The sequence below is a fragment of the Pseudopipra pipra genome, chromosome 5 (assembly GCF_036250125.1).
Source record: "Pseudopipra pipra isolate bDixPip1 chromosome 5, bDixPip1.hap1, whole genome shotgun sequence".
NCBI lineage: Eukaryota > Metazoa > Chordata > Aves > Passeriformes > Pipridae > Pseudopipra > Pseudopipra pipra.
Window position 1 is genome coordinate 28,879,798 of NC_087553.1, and position 26,647 is coordinate 28,906,444.

Sequence of the window (26,647 nt, forward strand, 5' to 3'; positions counted from 1 at the left end):
TTTTGATATGCTTGTGGTATTTTTAAGACGCAGAGGAGACATGTCAGGGAAACAGGAGCCCGATTGCACTGCAGATAGAATATTCTAATCAGCGAGCAGCTTATCAGCACACTTATGGGCAGCAAATACTTCACAAATCCTGGAGAATGCCAGCTGAAAATCCCCATCATTACTGACATAACTTTCTCGATAAGCCTCCTCAACAATATGAGCTATTGTTTATGCTGAGAAGCATTGCTAAGGTTCAGTGGAAAGGTGTGCAGAGCTTTTTCCACCAAACAAATGAAGCACTGGATTTGTGGGTGAGAAGCAGACCTTTAATTGTGGGTGAGAAGCAGACCTGCTGGCATTCACAGCTCTTATTCTACTCAGTGGTCACAGCAAATGACACCCTTTCATTTTCCCTTCCTGCACTTCATAGTACAAAAGAAAAACTTAAACCTAAACCAGCTATTTTTATTTTTGATTAAATCTTTTTCCCCTCTCCAGATGGTACATGCAGGGGCATGACATTAACCCGAAACAAAAATGAGCAACCAGAAACAAGTGTGCCATTAGCTCAGCTCAATGTCTGATGTGTTTATTTTCAGTGGATCTGTGAAGCAGGCTGACAAGCTGAATCTTTTGCTTCATGTACCACTTGCAGAGATCCAGTAGAGCAGGCACCATATGAAACAGACAGTAAAAAAAGCTTCAGCAAGGCATGACCATGTTTGTTTTTTTTCTCATTAGGCTCAGATACAGTCAATCAAAACCTCAATTGATGAGACTCATCAGAGACAAAATTAAGATAATTGCATCATAACTACAAATTGTCATAAGGGACGTTTTATGACACAATTTAGCTGAATTAAATACTATTGACCTCAGAGTGGTTTATCAAGGCAGGAGAAATAAATTAAGAGATATGAGTAGTCTGAATACAAATGATAAGCTGTGTTTTCCAAATTCATTAAGATGGGGTGGGATACTTCTATTTACAGTCACCAAAATGATAAGTTCAGACTTTTAAGCTGCTGATATTATATGGCTTTGTCTATGGCAGTGAACCTAGCCAGGTTCTGTGTGTTGGCCTGGGATTATCCATACTGGAACTTACATAGCAAGGTCCCTGACATTCTTTTGACCTGTGCCAGCTGGCATCCCTCCCGGGTTTCAGACACAACCTAGGGGTTAGCACAGCCTAGGGACATGCTTGTCTGCAGGTCAGATGTGACCTGCTGTTTTGCAAAGAAATTTAACCATACAGATGAGAGTGATGCTGTGCTAGTGGACGTTAGGGCTGAGAATGGTCCCTACTTACAAATACAGATGTGTAATACCAGGTAGAGAAGGAGCAGCAAACTTGTCTTGTGCACCAAAACCAGTATTCCAGTAAATAGCATTGGTAACTAGACTTTCTGACTATTTTATGGTGGTTATGTTAGAGTGCTCCACTCTGGTAAAGCATCAGCAGGTATGGCTAATTTTGAAATACTGGCTTCCTTTGGGCTAGTTCCTAAGCTGGACACACAGAAGGATGGGGATATACACTTGTCAGATGTGAGACAACTTGCACCCAGAGGTTATGAAGGTATGCCATGGTGTTGCAGCTCATGGGAGAAGGCTTAGCTTGTAAATAATGACAACATCCCTGTGTGGAACTTTTGGTGCAGGTCTCTGCTGGTGCATATGCCAGCTGGTGGAAATGACCGTGGCCCACCAGCATGTCCTTCCCCAGGACTTCTGTGTCACCTGGGAGGTGACTTTTCTTAGGTGTTTGCACACTGAAGAGCACTGGGGTGAGAGGGGTCTGTCCAAATGGTTTAGTTGCTATTGAAACACAAGTAATAGCTAATAGCAATCACTAACAATGAAAATTAAATGAGCATCAATCAACATCAAAGTCTAACTCACCTTGAGAAACAATGTCTCAAACACAGGCAAAACTGAGATGTCCTCTGCCACCTATAACTTCATTAAACCAGTGAGGTTTTCCACAGAATGTACTTGGCAAACACCACTTACTGAGTTCTCTGCTGCTTTCAAAAAGTGGTACCTCTTGGGACCTGGAATCTGCTGACACAGATGTTATAAAAGACTTTTTGTAGGATTCATGGCAAATAAAATATTCTGCTGCTTATTGCAAGCCTTTTGACGGCATAATTATGGGTATCCTTGCTCCAGGCTTCCTGACTGATTCCCACCTGACAGACAGCCTCATAGATTTTATGTATTCAACAAATGCACTGGCACTCTCCCTCATATTTTAGCATAAATCCAGGAATGGAACAGGCATCAGGTGACTACCTATTTTGAATCTGTTGTACAGCTTTTCATGTTCCTGTCTTTATTGTGTTGTTACAGAAAGTCTCACTCTTGCCTCTCAGCTTTCTGAAACAAAAATAAAGCGCTATATCACAAACATCAGAAACAAAAGCCAAGAATCATTGCTGAGCCAGGGTGCTGTGTGTGTACATTACCGTGGGCCATTCAACATTATGTGCTTAAAAGGGAGTGGAGAGATACTAGAAAACCAGAGACTTCATTTCACAGGTGTTGAGCTTCTGAAACTTCCATTACCTTTCTAAAGGCCTCCATTTCTTTTAGGTTCAAGGTGCTCTGTGAACAAAAAGCACTTAAGAGAAACACTCTGCTTTTTAACCAGCAGTAGCCAATGACAGACAATAACAATTTATGGAAGGACAAGGAGCACTTTTCTGTAAAAAGACAAGAGCACCCCTGAAAAAAACCAAACCAGGACAACTTGATTTTTCTGTGCTTATTTTAGCAGAATGTTCCAGAGCAGACCTATTAAAAATCTCCATTAAATCTTATTTATAAGGAGTGGTATAATTTCGGATCATGTGCACCATCTTGAGCTTTGACTGGAAGAACACTATGCTCCTTTTTCCTTATCCTTTGTAACTTTAATTGTGCAGTAAAGTATTCTTAGCTTTCTCATGTGGCACTATGCTAGCAGTCAGCTTTCTATTGTACATCTCTCTTTTATCACATCTTCAGCTTTTCTTTACCTTTCTGTAGCTATTGCATCTAGATATTGCTCTCATTTGTTGTAATCTCTTGCCTAGATTTCAAAAGGCCCTCTATTTTTGAAATAAGCTTTGTACCTTGTAATCATCACTTCCCGTAGGTTCCTTTTGGAGCAACAAATTTCAGTGCTAACATGCAAAGTGCGACACTTCGCTTCCTGTTACTTTGTGCAACCTGTTGAGATCCAAGGAAGTGGTACCAGTGTCACAAAGGTGAGTTCAGCTCATTATATTTTTGGTCTCAAAGGCCTTCTTGCTGTTTCTCAGAAGAGTGTATCCTCAGGCATCTTTATTGCTTCCACATGCCACGGAGCCCCAGGGAGCGATTCCTTAGCATGGGTGCTGCTTAAAGTTAGCAGCTGAGAAAGCAATGAGGAGTAGAGGCTTTTCTTCTTCTGATCTTGTCCCCAGTACAGCTCATACATTTACATTTGTAGTTACTTTCTCCTGTAAAAGCCTGACAGTGGAGTCTGTAGTCCCAAGCCCTTCTAGTAGAAGGTTTCAAAAGTAGTGCCACTACACCAATATTACTTCTAATGTAATTGTCATATAAACCCCAAAATATCATAATTTTGCACCCTAAGCCCACAGAGAGTACTTACTGCTACTGTTAATTTTAATTTCCTATTTAGGACTTGGACATAACAGTTCAGACTCTCAATACTCAGAAATGAAACCTGCCTAATCACAGTGATTAGTCACAGATGACTAAGGTGCTTCACCAGGTTGTAGTTACCACCAGTGTGGCACTGAGTGGTAGTCCAGTAAGCAGAAAAAACAGTAGCAGTTTTGCCAGTTATAACTGCCTGATATAGTGCAATGAAGTGCGGCCACAAATTGTAATTTGAGAAGTGATACTGCTTCTTAAGACCAGCAGTGCATCTTTCTTTGGAATATCAAAGTAAATTTGCACAGAGGGGCTACAATGCAACACCTGTCCAGAAGTGCCACTGTAGAGGCTGTCAGAAGCAAGCTCCTTTGCAGAGGGAGCACCCAGGTGCTGCAGTGAGAAACCCCCAAACTAGTTACATCATTGTGTCCATGGCAGTCCTAAGCTTGGAAATACTTCACTGCACAGGGCCACTGATGTGATGTCTCAGCATTGCTGGCTAACAGGCCCAGCAGGTATTTGCATGAACTGTGTGTGTCTGTGGGGGATCTCTTGGATGGAGAGTCAGAATTAAAAGGTGAAATAAGTATCTGCATGTACAGCCTACCGGAAACATTGGAATTTCTCAAAACCAATGAAACAAGGAGGCAGCACTGGAGCAAAGTGTAAATGAAGTTCATTTTGGAGCGAAGCAGCAAGGGTCAGAAGATAGTGACTAGCCCTGAACTCTTTCTTCAAAAGTGGAAAGACCCACTGAAGAGAAAAATCATGAATGTTCAATCCCATTAAGTGAGCTCACAGTAGGAGTAATTTTTAAGATGAAAAGCATGCCCACTGTTCAGAGATATAAGCAGGAGAATGGCAGGGAAATCTACAAAAGGAGAGAGGTGATAAAGAGAGACAGCAGGAAATCAGACTCTACTGAGAGCAGCAACCAGCAAAGTTCCAGAGCAGTCCAGTCTGCAAAATAACAAATAAACTCTCCCCAAGATGAATAAACTGCTAAATACACTGGTTGAAAAAGAATGAGTTGTACCCACATGTTCCTCATGGCCCTTTTAAATGGTAACAGTTAGAAGTCCTTATGTGAATACAACCCTCCTTTTATTTCTCTAATTCACATTATATGTGCTTTTATAACAGCAACATATGGAATAAGGAATTTGGCAACTCAGAAAAATCATTATATTTCAAACAACCTACATCACCATTAAAATATTTTCATTTTCTTCTGATGTATTAATCCTTCATGGAAGAGGATATAAATTATAGACCCAAATAACTGTAAAAACATACCTTCATATTACATTTATACTTAGATATAGTAAGTGAAGCCAGAAACTAGTGTAATCTCTACCTTAATCAGAGGTTGTCTGATAGAAAAAATATTCTTGACTTGTAGGTGTTCTCACTGCCCACTTTCATTACTTAGGTGTAAAAATTGCTCCATTATTTTAGTGTGGGATATTAGCTTTCTGATAAGGAATCTTGCAATGTATTGTCTATATTTTACTTTTGAAATATCTGTGACATTCATGTCAAGTATATCAAGAGTTGTTTCAGGTAGATAAATTAAGGAGATTTATTTGTAGATTTTTTGTTAAACTTTATTGCCTTCACCTATTTCTGAGGTAGCTACTGAACCCTTTTCCAGAGTTTGAGATATATCTAAACTCATTAGAGATGGGAGCTTTGATTGGTCAGGCATAGTAGCATAGTACATGGCTGTAAGAACTCAATTAGGAATTTAAAGGCACTGCCCAAACCAAGAAAGATGGGTTGATTTCATTAGTATTGATGAGCAGGTCACTGAGAAGTTTACCATGGGAAGAACTCATTTAGATAATAAATCCTCACTGGCATTTACAAGGTAAGCTTTACTTCCTGTCCAAAAGAAAAGTTATTTCCTTTTTTCCCCTTTTTCCAATAATGATCGTGGCTTTAGGATTTAATACAAACATATTTGGATTATAGGATGGTCAGCAGTTTCAATGGGAAACTTTGGACAAACCTACCTAGGCGGTAATTTGCACTAAGTACAGCACTGCTGTGTCACTTCTGCTTCAAGTGCTGGATGCAGTGCTGAAGAGAACATCAGAACTGCAAGACAGGTATGTGCTTGCTACAGGTATTTGTCAATTCTCCTTGACCCAAAGGCTTGGCTTGATTCAATGGTAGGAAACTGCTTTTAACTGTGTTAACTCTGATTAATTTGTGCAAATTGCTCAGTAATCCTAAATCATTACAATGTTTAGAGTAATGACTTTGAATTTTTATTTTGGGACATTTTCATTAATGCCATTTCATTACTACTTAGAGAATTCTAGCAAGGAAAAAATTGTGTTGAGATGGTATTTTCTTCAATTTCCACAATTGTGGTACTTTAGGTTGGTGTATGTCTGTAGGTGTTCTCTTCCACAGATACACTGTGGGCAGCAACTCAAGATGTCCCCATAGTGTTTGGGGTAGTCACTAATGAGACACTTTGCAGCATGTTAACCAAGATTCTGCAGAGTTGGCAGAAATGGAGTCAAGAATAAATTCCTCCTCTGCAAATTGTGAAACCAAGTAGAGCCACTGTGGCAGTGGTTGTGAACAGCGAATGTGTTGCTGATTTTCAATCAGTGGAAGTACATATTTGCGACCACTGCAGGCACACTTGGACTCTTCCTTCAAACTGTTCCCTGTGTTGCTGCTGTCTTAGCTAAAATAGCTGGCCATTTTCTGATGCAGATGGTTAATCTGCCACTGCTGCCCTGCAGCAAAACCAAGAGAAGAGTTGAATGTCTCCCAAAACTGAATTTCCAAGTAGCTAAACTAAGCACTCCTGTTTGGGGACTGTTTAGGAGGGCTGCAAACATAATCTATTGATCATCTATCTCAAGTGGTTTCAAATTGTACAGGAAGAACTGTCTCTACAGCTGAAAGTGGTTGCCCCAGTGTCTTCAGTGTATGGAAATTAAAGATGTGCTGAACTTTTGAGATCACTGGCATCAGCAACTGTGCACCCAAGGATATTCATGACAGTTGCACCAATTTAGCGTGTGATCAAGATTTTGAGATTGCTATGATAATCAAGTCGGTAAGTATATGCCCAGGCACGTAATATATCTGGCTTTGGAAGTACACTGAGCATGCAAATGAGCAGTCTTGTTAATTCCTTACTTTATTTAAAGCACTGGAGATCCCTAGCTGTACTGTTCACTTTAATAGGTTGAGTAGTGCCTCCCCCTCCCTCCCTCCCTCCCTCTCTCCCTCCCTTCCTTCCTTCTTTCCTTCCTTGCTTCCTTCCTTCCCTCCTTCCTTCCTTCCTTCCTTCCTTCCCTCCCACCTTTGGATAAATTGTAGGCAGTATTTTTTTCCAGAGTGAGCTGAAAGCCAAATCAGGAAACAAAATGTGCATACATTTCTGTATTGGTACACAACATATATACATATATCATATTCAAAAATACCATTGAAAGGATATGAGTGTTTACGAAAACAAGCCCTTAGAATTTAGGAAATACCAGAATCAAGTTTGCCTGTGCACATTTAATTGAGTTCTGTTCTGGTTTTGAATTATGATGAGTGCTCAATCGTACAGCTACATGTTTTTTACCCACAGGTGGCTGCTATGGATTAGGATCACTTGCTGGGCAGCTTTTCAATATTCTGTTTTATCTTCATAGTTCAGCACGTGACCCCATGTCTCAGTATTACAGTCTATTGAAGCTGTGATCTGGATACATAATTATTAGTTTCATCAGCAGCTTTTGGGTGGCAGGCACTGCGATTGTTTTCAAGCGACTCACAAATAGCATTGAATTCTGTTTTCCCTCTCTAAGATGAGGGGACATTGTTATCTTAATTTTTCAGGTGGAATAAAAAGAAGCAGGAAGATTATAGTCCAGAGGTTCCACTAATTTCAGCCACTAAAGATCTCTGCTAATTACCCTTGTGGAAAGCTGATAGTGTTAGCAACAGCCTTTATGTGGTCCAGTGCTAACAAAGCCTCGGCAGCGGCCATCATAGCTACTTGCTGCCAGGGAAAGCACTGGAGCCTCAAGTACCTCCCAGACTCTTTGAGATAAACACACTATAGACAGATACAGACTCCTCTGCTCACCCCCTCCACAGCAAATGATCTGTGGGCAGCCAGTCTCCCACTTCCCATCCTTGCCTCTGTCTGAAGAGGGCAGTTTCATCACAATGCCACCGCGAGTGAGCCAAGTGGGGGCTCTGCTGCCAGCCCTGGTCACCGTCTCCAGGTGAGCAGCAGCAGCAGCCTCGAACAGTAGATGCTGGGTGATGCCGAGGTACCCCAGTGGGGGCCATGCTCTGAAAACACAGACTCTGAGGAATTTAACTGCTTTCCTATACTTGGACTGTGGTCTTAGGAAACTGTGTAACATTTGGGCTGACTTGCACAGGGTTAGCAAATGACCCGTTAACTTTTCAAGAAGATGAGGCCAGGATATATATTTTTTCCTTAAACTTCTTCTTAGAAAATAAAAAGGAACAGTCTGAAGTTGGATATTTCCCTAAGTATACAGCCTGCAGGAAAATCTGCCTAAAATAATTCAATCCAACAGGTTAAAGTCTAGTAAAAATGTTAGCAGATGAAGCAGGGAAATCCTGGATGACTTTACTATTAAGTAGTTCTTGAAGTGGCCTTGCTGCTAATAAGAAGGCACATACACGCAGGTAGTCACCCACACACGGACTGTGTACGTGCACAAGCGCAGTAATTAGCAGAATGCTAGATGCCTTCTCCATTTGTTTTACTTGTTCTTTTCTGTAGAGCTTAATCTTGCAGACAGTTCGCTTTAACCATGAGCGGGTGGAAACAGCAGGAGTTTGTACAAAATTGGTGTGAGTTTTTAGCCGCTGAGAGCAGAACCCATCAGAAGGCAGTGCTGAATAAATCTAGAAGAACACTATGGCATTAATCGTGCACTGTGCTGAGCATACCTACTGCGGCAGAAGGTGACTCCCACCTGGATGGAATGGAATTCTGAACAAACTAGATCCTCCTCATGTTTCACCAATGCAGAAGTGCTTAAAGCTTCATGTTGCAGCCTAATTCAAATTACTTGAATTTAAATGGTAAACACAGATCATACAAACAACTGAAGTACAAAGTGAAGGAACCTACTGCTGTCGTTACTCGTTTGAAATGTGTTAACACCTTTGGAGGACAAATCTTGAGACTTGGAGGAAAAAAGAATCATTTGCTTATGGAAAAAAAATGGTGTTAGGCCTTTTAAAGGTGATCTGACAAATGGTTTTTTTTATATTAGTTTTATCTTAATAATATAAGTGGGGGTAATGCATGAATCAGTAAGGGCTCAGAATTACGAGGAGTGTTAAACAGTAATTTAGTCCTCCTGAGATATGTTATCAGTGTCAGTCCCACGCTTTTTATACATGCGTAAAATTAAGTGGAAGCCACCTTAACTGTTTTCCTTCTTATTAAACACTATTCCAAAATCTATAATTCCGTGAGACATTAAGCAGTTGGCATTTGTTTCTGTGCAATCCCATTCCACAGGCCCCACTGTGAATTCAGCAGGGCATTTGGCACTAGCCAGCTTATGTTATCAGTAACTCTACATGAAAGAACTTGCTGATGAAACAAACTGAAGAATAATAAAGTATTTTATTTAAAGTATTTTAAAACCTTAGGGTGGATTCCAGCTCGGAGATTTCAACACAGAGAACTGTTGAGATGCTCTCAAGTCCAAGAGTCTCTCACTGCTAAGTGCCTGTCTGCTTTTATCTCCTACAGATGAGCATATACAAGTTACAGCAACTATTAGACATCAGTGAGATAACATCACTAAATTCTGATAAGGGATTGCAAATATTCAATTAGCTTTATCTGTATTAGGGAATTACAATTTGAAAAGGCAAACTAGACCCTTGGGTCTGAAGATGGTGAGCAAGATGATGAAAATGGAGGGTGCAAACACAAGGTAGAAATATCCCTGATACATCTCTCCCCTTATCTTCCTACATGATCATTGCTTTTTAGGACCTGTATTTTTGAAGAATGGTAGCAGTTTTTGCCCCTCACATAGTTTATTGACTGATAAGCCTGGCAGCAGCACTCCAGTTGCAGGCACTGACTTCAAATCCTCTTTGGAAGAGTGCACTGAGGTCCTGACAGCTCCTTTCGGCCACCCGTGTGTTTGTGTGGTGCCTGCCACTGCCTCCCCTGTGTGAACCCAGCTCAGTCTGAGGAGATGGTTTTTGCTTAGTGAAGTGGCTGGTGTTGCTCCTGAGATGACCAAAGTGTGATGGATGGAAGTTGCTCAGAGTGAAGTGTCTGGGCTGGACATGGTGGTGTGGGGCTGCAGCACTTGGAAGTCCTGGTCCTAGTGCAGTGGGGATCATGCTGGAGTGTCACCAGGGCATGCCTGGTAAGCACCTCTGGCTTCTGAAAAGCTCAAAATGGAGATAATGAGAAGATGAGTCAAAGCTATTTTAAACTTTGGTCTCTGGCTTGTGCTTACCTCTGTCCTGTGCTTCTCAGGCCAACTCTGTGCTGTCATTGTGTCCAAAGCTGGTCCCTCCATTCCCTTTTTTGATTTCTGGTAATTTGCCTGAAGAACAGGTTATTTGCTCTTTGCTATGATGTGTACACCCATCTTGTTTCTCATATTATCAAGCAAAGGGATACAACATCTTTTTTGGAAAACCATACCCTACCCTACTACCTTGGATTTCATTGTCCATCTGCCTCTATCCTGCTCCACAGAGAATTAACTGGATTTATCAGCATTGTGGGAGTAACACATGATGTCACATTAAGCTAGAGAAATTCTTTTAAATGGGAGGAATTTCACTTTAGTAGATAAGAGACCATTTTTGGGAAGCAAGTGCTCCAAGTTTGGACTCTGTCAGCGGAGGAGAGTCTGTATCCCACAATCAGCAATAGGGTGAGTTTGCACTGATGAAACCAGGACAAGTTTTGCTGCTTATCTATGGATGGGCAGTCCAGAGAGTTCTGCTTTTCTGCACTTGTATTTTTCAGCTTTTTTTTGACTAGATGAATTAATGCTGAAATAATTGTAAAGAACCAACTGCAAATATCTGCCTTTTGCAGGAAAATGCTCCATCTCCCTCCCTTCTGCACCCAAAAATATATCTCCTCAGCTCTGCTTGTTGAGGGACAGCACATCAGAGCTAGGAGCACAGTTTTGTAGGGGGAGGGAAGGACCGAAGGACCAGTCAGCAAAGTTACAGAAGCTGTTGCGTGAGATTTGTTTTGCCCAGCACAACATTGTGCTAGCAAAAGGTTTCCAGGTTGTGCAAAAATATGCAAAGCATTAATGATCCTGATTTCTAATGAATTTTAAAAGGAATTTGTGCTGGTGCAATCAGTTTTGTTAACTGCTGAGCAACGGTATTTGTGTTCACAGTTGGTTGTGGAAGTACAATGACAGGCATACAAATAGAAGCTGGATTTAAACCAGCACATTCCAATTAAGTACATGGCTGATAACTACACGACTGGAGGCTTGTAACAATGGTATTGTCAGGAAAGATCAGACGGAGGCAACGTTGAGGGTTGAAATATTGCACTCTGTGATGTCTGTGAGGAGAGCTGGATCTTTTCACTGCAAAAACCTGGATTGTGAGGGTGAATGGGAAGCAAGAAAAACAGTTATAGACTTCTTACAGTGGAGGGTTGTAAGGACTCTTAAGTATGCCAGAACAGCAAGGTCTCAGAGCCTCTATTTTGTCCCTTGGCCTGACAGAGAGACCAGCTTGTTCCCATTATGGAATACTGTGAAGACACAGCATCAGCCCCTTTGTGCAATAATTGCAACTTTGAACTGTCCTGTTTACATAAGACTTAAGAAGCAAGTTGCTAAGTGTATGGATTGCTGAGGACAGAGGAGAGCACTGTATTTTAGGAGGTGTCAGTTCCTGGGTCACTTCCCAAGTTTCTGCCATTGCAAAAGGGGACTTTTATGAGTCCCTGCTGTTGCAAGCCAGTCTTGACTTCCCTGGGTAGCTGAATTTGAAGACCTTGTGGTAGGACATTTGTATGAGAATAATCATATTTCCTAGCCAAAGTTTATTAAGAGTTTCCAAAGTTTATTATAAATCTTGTAGAAAAAATGGGAAGTGAGACATAGAGGAGGGAGACCAAGGAGTTCTTCTGCCTATCCTAAGAGCCCTAGATTCCTTACAGTCATCACATCACAGGACACTGGGAAATACCCAAGATGGAGAAAACACTGGTAAAATCTCTCCTTGTCTATCTATGTATTCATCTGCATGTAGCCAGCTGAAGAGACAGAAGGGAACTGGTTTATTAGTTCCTCAAAAGAATGTCTATTTCTTGTCAGGGAAAATGCAGGCTGAGACACAGTATGACACTCCACACCTGCCAGGAGCAGCAAGGAGATGGGCTTGCAGCAACATCCACATCCAGCAGTTAACATCTGTCCTAGCTGCTGGTGCTACAGGGGCGGAAGGGTGAGTGGAGGGGCTGCCTGTAGGCTTGGCACTGGGCAGAACACCTGCTGTCTGCTGCCTATCTGTAGCTGGTGCCTTAGGCAGCCCAGTCCTGCTCCATGGGTGCACACACCTCCCAGTGCCAAGATGAGAGACTCTGAAGGGGTCTTGTCCTCTGTTATCCTTTGAAAAAGGGATTATCAGTGTTAAAGATGCACAGCAGTTCTTCTGGATAGCTTCACTATTCCCATTTTATTGCCTCTCTGGAGGAGGCTGCCCAGCCATGACGCAGTTACTGGACCAACTGCTGTTGTCGTCTGACTTGCTCATTTTGCCAAGGGCTAAAGGGAGATCGGTCGGGAAGAGTTAAGTCATTGGGCTGATGATATAGACTGGATGGCATGGAAATGGCATGGTGTGAACAGAACAGAACAAACCAGAATACATTTTTAGAGCTGATAGCTACTTCACCACCCTATTCCCTGGCTTCCTATCTTTAGGCCTACTCCACTGCTGTGGCAGAAAGAGCGAGAGAGGTTAACTGTGGAATCAACTGCTGCTCATACAACCAGCACAGTTTCTGCACCAGAGAGACATGAACAGCAAAATGTGCTATTTTCAAGGAAAAGTGCTACTGTGGATTCCTGGAGAAGTAGGGGAAATAAAGGGATTTTATTCCCCTTAGACTTTGGGCTACAGTTAAGTGGATTCAGGGCACTTTGTGCAAAAAGAAATACTAGACACACAGAGAAGCAGCTCAGGAAGTATTATTTGAATGTCAGGATTCATCATCATGGCTAGGCTTCGCAAACGAAGATTTGGGAAGGACTCTACCCACACTTGCTACAAGTGCGCTGGTGGCTAAACCACCCTGATTTTAAGAGCATACCCTGTGTCAGGTGGCTAAAGGGCCCCTTTGTTATGAAGCTTGTGAAAGCATCATCAAGACTGATTTATCAAATAATTGCATAAACAACAATGGTATTACAATAGCCAGACTTCTACAGCGCTTTGAGTTCCTCCCTGAAGAGCTCACTGCTGGGCAGAGGGGAAGCAGCTGGGAGGACAACACCCATTCTTGCAAAATTTTCTGTGGTTTAAAAGTTTTGCTGCCAAAGAAGAATGGACCAAGACAGAACTAAACCTGTTCTCTATGCACAAGGCTATAAAATCATCTCTGTACCTGCTTTACTTTGCCTGTCCTTCCTGCACACCTCTTTGTCATTCAAAGTATGCTCATAGGAGACTTCAAGAGAAGCTGCCAACAACATTATCAACATCAGGAGACGCAGACAAACCAATGACACAGGATGCAAGTGAAAGGATACCACTGAGAAAAGCTACACAGATGGTTTTAGAGATTAAAAAAGCTGGCATTTCTAAAGCTCAGGATGGTTAAAAAACATCAACAGATAGAGGGAGAGAGGGTGAGAGAGAGAAGTAACCTACTTATTCAATCCTGCTGGTCTGGTGTTTCTGTAGGCCCCATCTGTATGTCACAAGAATGGGTTTGTTCTTTTGGTTGCACTCCCACCTTGTTCTTCTAGGTGTTTAGACTATCCCAGATGTCAAATTCTTCTTCACAAAGCAAGTTTATAGCTCCTCGCAGCAAGAATTGTTCTGTTTTGGGACTGTGCTGAGGATTTTGCATTTTTGAAGTGATTTCCAGTCCAGAGAAGTCCTGTGAGGAATGACTTTTCTGTTCCTAGGGCAAAGAAGCGCTCTGTCTCTCTCTTGGCCTGCCTGCCTTTTAGCTAGAAGAAATTCTTAGTTATAGCCTTTGTTGACTCATTCTCTCTTTGCCTAAAATCACTTATTCTAGTAGTTCCCAAAACATGATCTCTTGTGACACATCAAACAGTGCTTTCTAGGGTGCTTTCCACTGAAGGCTTCAGGAAAGGAACACGTTCTGAGAAATTTCGGTAGTGCAATATTTGAACAAAAGTTTTGGAAAAACAGACCATTTCTCTTTCAGAAGATTTATTGGATTACCAGCAGTGAGACATCAACAAGGAGATAAAAATGGTAAGAGGGACTCCATGAGCCTTCTAGAATATTTGTCGAAAGTTGCAAGGTTTCAGGAATTCGCACTTCTGAATAAACCACCCCAAAAAAGCCATGTCCTTCCTGCTAAGTAATTCACATTAAATATAAATAAATAAAAATTAAATGTTACTTCTGAGCACCCAATCCACACCTCCTGGCGCCATGCATCCCCTGGCTATCCTGCCAGATTCTGCACCAAACAGACCCCAACTTCGCTGGGCATACCTCGTGTCCTACCTATGGTCCCAGACAACAAGAAGGCAATAAAAAGATCCTGAAATATTTTCTTCCATGCCAGTCCCCTGGCTAGTTTGGCTTGTGCTGAAGTTTCACTTTCCACATATATGACAATCATGAAAGGCACAAACTGTCCTTGGGTCACTTGCAGCATCTTGGATGAAAGAGGGACTATTCCAGGCAGCTGTTCATGGCATTCCATTTCATAACCCAAGCAAAAGTAATACTCCATCTCTGTCAGAGCCTCTGTTTAAACGTTTGAGGCTGTGACAAGTGTTTGATTCAAAAAACTCTTCTAAGGGAAAAAATGTTTTCTTACTGGGGACTGGAAGGGGTAGTAAACAGAGAGATAGAAATATGTAGACAGACAAATGGGTTGGTGATAAAATTGGTCCTTTACTCTGTTTCTAACATATTTCAAAATAGCAGCTTTGGAAGATGGCACTTCCTTTTACAGTCCTTTTCAGAAATGATAAGTGCAGTTTGCTAGAATTTTGGTCTAACTATATAATTACCACATTACCTTTTAGCAAAGGTTTGCCTCCCATCATTAAGTAATTCACTCAAGGTAACAAGTGGAATAAAACCAGGGTGATGATGTGGTAGTCTCAAATGCAAGCCTTAAATGACAATAAAACCCAGTGTGGTTAGGCTTTCTCCACAGGGTATTTTTTTTTGGTATGTGTTTCCTTGCTTGTTACATCTTGCAGAAAGCAGAGATTACAATATGTATCTGCTGATCAATATTAAACTAGCAGAGTAAAATGTCAAGAATAAAAAAATTGAAATCATACTAGATTTCAACACCAACAGAGAAAATCCCAGCATTGTGAAATTCCAGCAATAAAACTAGCAATTGTTATTTAGTTTTAAGTAATGAACCAAATAAAAAATATGCTTGCTACATTGCCTCCCAAATGGAGCTTATTACATTGCTGCATGAATGTTTGTACAATCTTTAATTTAAACATTTTCTCTTCAGGTCTTAATAATAGGCATGGGTTGTTGCCTTCAAAGGCAAAAAATGAAAGAGGAAAACAAAATGCTTTAACAACTCACATGTGAACAGAATTGGCTCATGCAGCCAGAGGAGGGGTTGAAAGTCAGAGAATTTCACCCCATGATTTATCTTTCAGGCAGGTAAGGGCGGGATTAGCATGTGGGCACTCCAAAGCTGCTCCCCCAGTGAGAAGGAAGAGCCATTCATCACTGTTTACTGGGCCTTTGTTGTGCTGCAAACCCTCGCAGAGAAGAAATATAAGGAGTAATTCGTGTTTCTCAAAAGAAGACCAACACGCAATCACATAGATGCTTCAAGGATTTTTTAATTATTATTATTATATTTTAATATGTAAGCAATTGAGAAAAGCCTTTAGAGGTGAATGTTAATATATTCCATTCCTCGTGGCCCACAGGATTCTCAAGTCTCAGTTCAGTTTTTTCATTATATTTCTGGAATTACTGTGATAGTTTACTGGTTTGAAGGACTTTAGAGTCATAAATAGGAGCAAATCTTAACCTTGAAACTTGAATGACAAAATAATCCTATTTGAAACAACTCTTGAGTGGCACAAGGAGGAGAAAGAAAAAAATAAATTAATTCCCTTTTTTTCCTGTATATGACAATTCAAGCCCAAGCTCCTATTTAAAATTGATCATCTAATAAAACACCAAATTTTAAAATGCCTGGCTCTGATTTTTTTATGAAGGAATAGAAGTGGGCTGGAGTATTTTTTCCTGGCCTTGGGATCTGTGGATGCATGACCCTCTGTTTCCCCACTCCCTTTGGGGCACCAGTGCTTACAGCTTCATGTGCAGGCAGAAGTCATTTTGAAAAACGTGGGTTCAGATGCTCACCTTAAAGGTAAATAAGGAAATTTTCCTCTTGGTCTACATTTGATTTCTTTAAATATTTTTTGTCTTTGGATTCTGGTATGCCTTAGCAGTGAAGCATGGATCATTATGCAGCCTGCCAGGAAGCAGGACCTGAATAGAAGGGCTGCTGCTTTGCAGGGGTCACGGCTCCCTCTGGGCACTGCACAAACCCAAAGCTATTTGGGGTGAGACCCCAATACACCTGCCTGAATATTCGCATCTGCATTAAGGGGTCCTCTAGAGCATGATGAGACAATCCCCATACTTCAGACTTTGTTATCCTTATCCATGTGTGCAGAACCTTCAGGACAGGACACATTTCCAGCTTATCTGTGACAGCTGATAGAAGAAACTAGGAGCAAGTGACAGTGATATCTGGAAAATGCATTGTGAAAAGTTGTCCAGAAGAATTTGGATTTGGTTCGCTTTTACAAGGGAAATTTAGAGAAAATGTGTGTTTAATAATGAGTTACTATGTCAAAGAGTGTACTGGAGGTCTAGCACAGCTGCATAATATGAGAGTTAGAAGAGTACTGCTGAAATGTTATCAGTACTTGCACCTACATAATGCTGTTCATCTTTTAGGATCTGTTACAGATAGACTCATACAAGCATGGTAAACCAGATTGACATTACACTTTTTTTTTTCTAGATTAATCTAGGAAGCAGCTGGAAACACAGTATTCATTTCTGTCTTCCTTATTTGTTGCATTGAGAGTTTTTAACACATTCAAACTATTGGTTAACCAGTAATCTTTAAGCCCCAAGAGGCTGGCCATAAGAAATTAAGATAGGAAACTATTTTCCAAATTATGCCATATAATTTTTCCTCAATCACAGTTAAGATTAAGGAAAAAAGCAATTAGAAAGATATTACTTAAGCGTGAGTATATACAAGGCAAAGAGACAGTTCTTGCTGCCAGCAATAAGACTCTTCTATCTATCAAATATTGAATGTTGAAGGTAGACCCTTCAAAAGCTAGGAACAATTTTATATCTAGAGAGAATACAATTTTAAAGAAACTAGAAATTTCAATTATGTATAAAGATTTAAGAAAATACCAGCTCTGCATGGTAAATTGAGAAAAGTGCATCCTAAATCTAAGTGGTTACCTAATGAAGTTCAGAGGTATCAGGTGATTGTAGATAGTCAAAAGAGAGCATTGTAATAAAACTATACCTCAAGTGCTTATTGTTCTGAGAGAGAATCTATCTTAGGGAAAAAAATAACACCCACACATACTCATACATCTCTGCACAAAACATATGAAGCTTTAATGATAATCCATCATCAACATTAATGAGGAAGCCTTGCAGCCACATCAAGTAACCGTGAGTGGGTGACCACACCTCGAGGTACTAAACCAACCTGCAGTCATCATAATTTTCCTGGTAATTCGTTGCTTCTTTTTTAATCAAGTGTTATTGTATACCTTCATAGACCTGTTGACCTGGTCTCCCAGGCCAGCAGCAGTACACAAGGCAAGGAATTTCAGGCAGTACTTCCTACATCTTATAATCCTTTGTCCTTGCCTTAGAGCAGGAGATAGCCTTGGGACCTCTAGCAAACTAAGTAGGCACTCAGCTATGCAATGATTTCCCAGTGATTTCAGGAGTTGTTAGCACCTTCCCCAAAGGGAAAGAGAGTTAATCTATGTTATTAGTAACTACATATGCAAAAGAAAAAAAAGTTAAGAGAATTTCAGTACAGCTGATAAAATTGAAGAGTCCTCTATCTTCTGGGAAGTGTTGCTGAGTCTGGCTCAGATTAACTGTGATCAAAATACATTTTTATCCTCAGAAGGTAAAGCAAATGCTTTTGTCTCAGGCCTTTGCTCAATGACAAAGGTTAGGTTTTTGCATCTGCAGATCTGACCTGAGGCTGCAGAAGGGCTCAAATAGGAGAATGAGGAAAGCAAGGAGGAATTATCTGTAGCTAAAAGGCAAGCCTCCCAACAGAGGTTAAAGCTTTTTTGCTTTCAGCTGCTGTCTCTTGTTTCATGTTGTCTGATCTAGCATCTAGCTGATAGAAACTCCCTGCAAAATGAGGCATAACAAAGGCAGGAGACAGAGGGGAATCACTTCACTCTACATCAATGGTTTATGCTTGGTGCCAGGGAGGAGAGGAAGGCATAGGCGTGCAGTCTGAAGGCTTTGTCCCTCTGTAGCAGGGAAGGATGCTGAAACTGAAACAATACACTGTTGAAAGCTCAACAAAAACAATATTTATTACCAAGAGGTGGCCAACAAAACGAAAACCCAAGAGAGAGGAAGAAGTAGGAAAATAAGCCCTCAGTACGACTCCCCCTCTCACTCAGATGTTGCTTATGAAGTTCTTACCAACCCCAGAATGCCTAGAATTACCCATAGCAGAATCTGCATCCTCAGAGGGTCGGCAGGCTCGCAAGGTGGCGGGTGTCCCCACAAAAGGCAACGTTGTCCTTTGATGTGAAGCTTGCATTCCACTCCTAGAACGAGCTCTCTGCTTTTTATACGATTAATTGGTGACGTCTACCTGAGCAGGTGAGGTCAGCACCACCCAGCTAGAGGCCTTCAGTCCCTCCCTCCGTTATGCAAGTGGCATCTCTTCTGCGCATGCATGGGTACTCTAGAATTTCCCTGTGCCTGTGCGCTATGCCTCAGGGGGTCTTTCCTAAATGAGGCTGGGGGCTTACTTTATCATCCTCCTTTTCACTTTCTTTTTCAAATGCCCTTGAAGGGCCATCAGCCAATAGTGAGGCACCAATTAATTACAGTTTATTCAAGATGCTCCCTTCAAGGACGGAAGTTCTCATTTATCAGTGCTTGTTTTCTCATAACTTGGCAGGAAAAGAATAAATTCTCACAGGTGGCTGGGCCAACCACAGACCAAAAAATAGCAGCATCTAATTAAGCACGAATACACTCTTGTTAGGTCAAAAAGGAAGAGCCTGTAGGTGGAAGCCTTGAGAAAAAAGACAGTATTTATAGAGGCTATGGAACAGGAAGGGAAACTTTATACCATGAAAGAAGAGAACCCCTGTTTGAGCAAGAAGATGGATAGAAACTTAAAACCAAATGAAGGATTTTCTTGGAAGGAAAAAGCAGAAGAGGGTGGTGTCCCTGCTTACGAGATAAGACCAAAAGAAAAGACAGAACAAAGAAAATTTTCTCAGTTAGAGACAGAAAAATAATCATAGTAGGAGAAACGATGTAATTTTGTCCATAGCAGCAAGCACTAAATGTAGAAGATGAATGGAATTCTGTAAGAGAGACAGTGGAACTCGGTGCTTGTTACAGCTAATGCCAAGCAGTAATACTTTACCCCACCAGATATTAGTGAACATTAATATTATGTCATTAGCAAGTTTTCAGTACCACTGGCAGTATGTTATGCCTTTTCTGGGTTGAAATGAAAGAACTCAGTTTCTAGCCCTACTAATTTTATGTCTTTTAAGAGCAACCCATTCCCTTCTAAAAATAAAATACAGCATGCAAAAGTAGTAATTTACAGCTAAAGCAACTATTTTCTGATCTCATTAAGCCTATTTTATGCACCTGTCTTCAAATCACTCTTTTGAAATTGTAGACCACAAATAAGTGTACTGGGAGTGAGTAATTAGCCATAATTATTGTTTCTTTGTAATATTTTTGGATGTTGAGAAGATTTCTTACATGAGAGTGTCCTTTGTGAGAAAGGAAATATTCATAATGATGTTGAAGCTTATGACTTGAACCTACACATCAACAGCAGCCTGCAGTGAAGAGAGAAAGAAAGAATTATAGCAGGATGCTTGCAGCAGCAGGTTTCACCAAGGACAAATCCCAATATGGTCTAATCACTACTTGGTTTTAAATATTTTTCATGAAATATTTGCATTTTTATGTCTGCTAAAGGCCTCAATAGTTACAAGCTCTTTCATTTCCCAAATTTGCTGTAATGGTGTGTATGTTTAAATACATCTCTATATGTATAATGATCCTTAATGTCAGTGATCCTCTGTGTAATGAATTAGACTTTTCACTGTTGTAAATACAACTGATGCAAGATTAATAAACCAAGCCAAAGAGTATTGATACATGGAATTGATGCAAGCCAGGTTAGATGAGAAGCTCATTAACATGCTTGAGTGATTTGCAGTCTGGTCCTATACAAAAGATTGGAAACCAAACTTGTGAGCACTGAAACAACGAATCCCAGCTGAAGTGTTAAAAATAATGTTCCAAATTTTTCCATGGTTTGTCCCTTCAACACTCCTTAATATTACATTAGATATGATTTTGCAGACTAAATATAGGCATTGGTATTGATTTTAAAATTGGATTTAACATGAAATATATTCTTCACAAGGATTTTTTAAGAAATGAGTGGATTTCTCCATCTATTTGCAAATCTAAACTATTCAATTCAAACAGTAACTGTGAAAGTGTGAAAAGCTGTTTGCAAGTCTACAGCCATCTCTAGTTTCATCAATTTGTTTTTCAGTCTTTGCTGTTATTTCTTGTTTCTCATGTGTCTCCTGGGACAACTTCTTCTTGAAGAGAGAATGTTAATAGCTCATTCATCCTCCTGGATGTCTCCTCGCAAGAATGAGAATACTCCCCAAATTTAATCTAATTCCTTTGCGTCTTTTCTGTAAAATCAAGGGAAAAAATGGCCAAGAAACATGAATGTCATCTGAATAAGGCTACTGTGTAATAACAACCTGATTTTGCTTGATTTGTATGAAGGGATATGAAAATAGATTATAAATTTCAAAAATCCATTAGTGAAATTCCAGACCATTTTAGATCCGAAGTTCAGAGTACTGTAGATGTTAAACAAAGTTCATCTGAGAAGGGACTTATGCTTTGGGGTTTTTTTTTTGGTTGTTTTTTGTTTGTTTGTTTGTTTGTTTTTGGTGCGTTTTTGGTTTTGTTTGTTTGTTTGTTTGTTTTGTTTTTAATTTACCAACATATTCATCAAACTTGCAATTAAACCCTGTGTACCTGTACATCAGTCTGATGAAATATTTAAGAACTAGTTTCCATTTTCCTGGAACTGTAAGATATTTCTTAGCCCATGTAATATGCAAATGCACTGTGATGTTCATAGTATTTCTTAAAAAAAAAGGTAAAGAAATATGAGCATGAATGTCGACAAGTATTTGCACTCTAGATAGATTCTAGAGAAAAATAACCTTGAATTAGGTGGAGAGCTTAAGTTTTCTAAGATAATATACGGGGAAAGCATCTGTTTTTTATCTCTTTACCTCCAATTCATAAGAAAAGATAATTTCTTTTGTTTGGGGCATGTCTACCGGGGAAATTGACTATAACAGCATTCTGGATTAATTCTTCACACGGAGGCTGGGTTAATATCAAACAGGATTTGGGCATTCTTATTCCAGAACTACAGAGCATATGTAAGGGAGATAGTCTTACATCTTGCAAACTTGTTCTGTTCATTCCTGAATTTATCCAGATTAGTTTCCTTACAGTCACCCTGGAAAAAAACCTGTTCTTTTAGTTTTTAGAAAAAGGACTTAGAACCATAGAATGGCTTGTCTCAGAAGGGATCTTAAAGATCATCTCATTCTGAACTTCATGCCGTGCGCAGGAACATCATCCACTAAAGCCCCATCCAGCCTGGCCTTGAACACTTCCAGAGGTAGGGCATCCACAACTTCTCTGAGCAACCTGTTCCAGTGTTTTGCCACACAGGAAATGATTTCTTCCTAATACCTAATCTAAATCTGCCCTCTTTCATTTCAAAGTCTTCTGCACCTTCAGGTTCCTTAGATGGTCAGAGAGCGGTTCTTCATTTTTTCAGTCCCTGCCTGTGCCTTCTGCATCTTGTGCACTTGCAGGTGAAGACTGAAGCAAAAAAATGAGTACCTCAGCCTTTTCCATATCCTGACTTACCAGGTCTCCTGTCTCCTTCCAGAGAGGGCCCACATTTGCTCGTCTTCCTTTAATCACTGATGCACCTATAGAAGCTTTTCTTGTTCTATTGGTGTCCTTAGCCAGATTTAATTCTGCCAGAGGCCAAAGTCTTCTCTCCTGAATCCAGGGTAGTGAGCTTCCTGTGTGTCCTCCTCATTACCTTAAGGGTCTCAAACTCCACCATTTCATGGTCACTGCAGCCCAGGCTGCCCTTGAGCCTCACATTCCCCACCAGATCCTCCTTGTTGGTGAGAACAAGGTCCATCATAGCACCTCTCCTTGTGGATGCTCTATCATTTGGAGAAGGAAGTTATCATCAAGGCAATCCAGGAACCTCCTGGATTGCTTCTGCCTACTGTGTTGTCCTTTCAACAGATCTCAGAGTGGTTGAAATCCCCCATGAGGACCAAGGTTTGTGAATGTGAGGCTGCTCCTATCTGTCTATAGAGGACCTAATCTCCTTGGTCTTCCTGGTCAGGTGGCCTGTAGCAGATCCTCTTTATTATCTCACTTGTCCTTGCCTTTCCTTTAATCCTGACCGATAAGCTCTTGATCAGCTTCTCATCCAGCCCCAGGTGGAGTTCCAGGCATGTCAGCTGGTCATTGACATGGAGGATGACACCACCTCCTCATTTCCCTTGCCTGTCCTTTCTAAAGAGCCTGTATCCCTCCATTCCCACTCTCCTGTGATAGGAGCCATCCCACCATATCTCAGTGACTCTGATAAGATCATAGCCTTGTAGGCCTATACACGTTTTTAACTCCTCTCCTTAATTCTTTTGCTACATTCATTTGCACAGAGGCATTTAAGAGGCCCCCTAATGAAGTGAATTACTGGCTGGAATGGCTTGAATTTCTTTGTGCTGCTCTTCAGGTGCTCTCCTGTGGACCTGCGATCATTCTCTAAGCTCTAGGTATCTATTGCTGACACTGGCATCAAAATGATGCCAGTGGGATAGGTTTGAGATTCCCCTTCCCCAGCAACTTTTTTTTAAAGCTCTCTTTGCCATCTTCATAGTAGTTCCTTAAAGTTGGGTCTGAACTCTGAGAAAAGGAGAATTACCTGTGTACTGATTTAATCTATTTCTGTGTAGTTACTACTTCAGTTCCTATATGATTATACTTTGGGAGTTATTGAGCATTGTGACCCTTGGAGCTGCATACAACAGATACGAGCTCTGTTCTGAACCGACCTGGAAAAAAAAAAGAAAACAATAAAATTATGTTCCCTGGAACAGATCTATAACAAAAAAGAATATTAAATTCATTGTTGAAGTTTGGTGTGACAGTAAAGCTGAGACTGACTTCTCTGTCCACATCTTACATATCTGTAAAATCTGTGAAATCACTGAGCCTTTTGTCTTTCTAGACTCTGACAGGTTATTTCTCTCTTTGTTAACATAAATGACTACCTGGTAGGGGGACCACATTCTCATATTAGTTACATGATTATTGTCTAGCATATTGTAGCTTAACCCAACTTTCCCTCCCCATTTCCCCTCAAACAAAAAGCCTCTAAAAACCTATGGGAAATCAGGTGAGAAACTGTATTAGAGAAAATCAGTTCATATATATACAGACCAACAACCTTCTGACCTTTCTTGCCAGAATACACATGATAAGGGTAATTGCCAGCACTGTTATTTGTTCTCATTTTATTAAGTCTGTTTTTACAATAGGTGTTAGAGATAAGTACTCTGATGGCTATTTCTCCGGATGTCTGGTTTAAATGTACCATAAAACACACTAGATGGTGTACCCATTAACACCATATAGTGATGAGGATAGCAGATAAACATTAAAAAATGTGTTAAAGGGGAAAACGTCTCTAAATTGCATTTGCTTAGGTTAGTCGCAGCAACTGGAAATAATAAAAACCGGAATAATTTAAAAAAGATTTCCTTCTCTACTCAGTTTACTTTTTTCTTCCTTTTTTTTAATTCCCAGATGCTTTCAGAGTAAGGATAGTCAGACTTTGCACTTCTGATGCTATGACAATGGAGAGAATATGTTTTGTGCTTCCAGATCTGGTAAAGAATCACAGATATTCTGTCTCTACTCCCTCTGCACTCTCTTATTATGCACAGACACTCTGCCCTTGCGTGTTGGGTTATTTTATACACAAATGAGATGCTCAGCACCATGATAAATGCACACAGCTTTTAAAAAATAACAGCTTTTCTGTTTTCAATATTGCTGCTCCAAATTTTCAGCTTTGAAAGTCTCTTATGTATTCCAAACCTAACTGTTGGACCTACACTACAGGGAAACAACTCAGCCTTTCAGCCTCTGGAAAGAGTCAATAGTCTTTAATTCTAAGAACCCATGATGCTTTTCATGAAATACACTTTCATATGTTCTTCTAAACAGCATCTCTCCTCTCTTGGTCCCCCAACAAAACACTGAATACACTTTTTGTGTGCATTGCTTTGTTGCCATCACCACAACCCTGGTTATACCTTTTAGCTTTGGTGTTCTTCTCTGCCTTTTTCTATAACTCCTAAACAATAGTCTACAGCTACTTATTAATTTTCATTCTTTTTAAACTTTTTTATTTCTTTATTGGATAATTTCTCCTTTCTATCTCTTCCACAAAGTATTTTTCAACAGCAACAGTATCTGATTTCTTTGATTTCCTTTCCTAGTAACTTGTATAGAGAAAACATACTTTGGCAGATATTTCAGGCACATAATGAGGATTTTGGAGATGGGTGATCATGTGGTACTTGAAATCCCTGCTGGAATGAATAACAGCCTCTCCCCAACTGGATGTGTTCCATTTCACTTTGTTTAAATGTCTGTCTCAGCTTCACAGACTGTAGAGTAGCACTAAGTTCTTCTGAAAGGTTTTCAATTAGTACTGTGTTCCCAAACTATCAAAGAAAAATTGCATCAGAAGGGGGGAAAAAAAGGAAACAATTAACAATTTTATTTCAAAATCCTTAAACCACTTTGGTTGCCTTGCATAGCAAGAAACATAATTTGAGTGGAGCCTAATGAACTAATTTTGATTAGTCCTGTGCTCGTCAAGCATTGTTTTTTCCCCCCCTTTAAACTGATACAACACATTGCTTTTATTTCTAAGCAGTGAGAAGTAAGTGAAACATTTTAATTGAGCACTGAGCTGGTATATTCAGCATAAGGGAAAAAAAACAGGGAGCAGAAAATGTTTCCTTTGCATTAACAGATGATGAAAAGTTTTCCTCTGTTCTGTGAGAATGTGATGATTTTCATTTCTCAGTGTCAGCATATTATGACCCCTCACAATACTCCAGAATTTTTTTTCCTTGACTTTGGATGTTTACCTTCTTTTTAAACCTCAGTGCATAGGATGGCAGCACACCTACCACACAGGAGGCTGGCCCCTGAATTTAAACTTCTCAATGAAGTGGGAGTTCCTGGCATGAGGAGGGTAATTATATTCATTGAAACACAGCTCTGTGAGACTGGATAACTGATGATTGCCTGACTATGTGTTTAGGAGAAGGACTTCTGCAATTACCTCTCAGGTGGAAGCAGGAACAAGCATTGCTTTACTGAGAGGAAAGATTTCAAGGGGTTAACATTGTGGTACCTACCTATATGAAGAGGTTTAGTAAAAAGCTCTTGTCTTCTGAATTGGTAGATTTTTCCTGCTGTATTGCATTGCTTCTCAGTAGGGTTGAAAACCCATGAGGCTGATGCCTAAGTCAGCCAGCACCATTTTGCACCCACAGTCTTCAGCAGGAATGCAGGGATTTCATGGATAAAAGAGGGCTCTTGAGCTTTATGAAGGTGACTTTTTTCTGTCTTCTCTTACCCCCTCCCAAACGTGGGAGTGGGATACCAGCTGAGGCTAGTTTTCCATGCAGAGTGGCCATTTGTCGTCATCTTGAAAAGCTTCCCAGCAGACAGGAATTTGGAGAGTTGATGTGAGTTTGACAATGTTTCTTTCTTCCTTGACAGCTCATCAGTCACAATATTTACAAAAGATTTTCAGTACAGTGAAAGGATACAGCATAAGATTTTCATTAATGGGTTTCACTGCTGTGATGAGTGGGACTTATTTTCACTTGTAATAGCCCAGGCACACCCTGAAACTCCAGCATTTTCTTGTCGGCTCAGAAATTAGGGTAGGTAACATCGGTGTCCTTTCCTCCTGAGTAACTGTTTGGGACTCAGCTAACCCTTTCATCAGAGTTGTGGATTAAAAACCTGAATTATCACAGCTGACACTTGGGTCTGAGATTAGGGGAAGGCAAACAGGGGTTATTATCAGATGAATCATAAAAAGAGTTTAAGGAAGTTGTTAAATTCCTGTGCTTAAGTGCTTCACAGTGCCTCAGCTTCCTTCAGCATGTGGTGGCCATTTGTGCCCTCAAAATTGCAAGGACATGTGACGAGAGATCAGAGAAGCCACAGAAGGCATGAAAGGAGCTTGAATACCCCAGGGCCCATGGGTTTTTGATAGAAGAGGAGTGAATGAAGGTGCTCTCCGGTGAAGAGGAACGGG

At 40.5% G+C, this 26,647-nt stretch overlaps 1 long non-coding RNA gene across 1 annotated transcript in view; it reads left to right on the forward strand.

Annotated features, from left to right (window-relative positions):
* Nucleotides 1-3,851: 3,851 nt before the first annotated feature.
* LOC135414517 (uncharacterized) overlaps nt 3,852-26,647 on the forward strand; it is a 31,689-nt gene continuing 8,893 nt past the window's right edge. The window contains exons 1-2 of the long non-coding RNA XR_010430704.1: nt 3,852-4,157; nt 5,617-5,753. This is a non-coding gene — a long non-coding RNA (uncharacterized LOC135414517). The remainder of the gene's footprint in view (nt 4,158-5,616; nt 5,754-26,647) is intronic.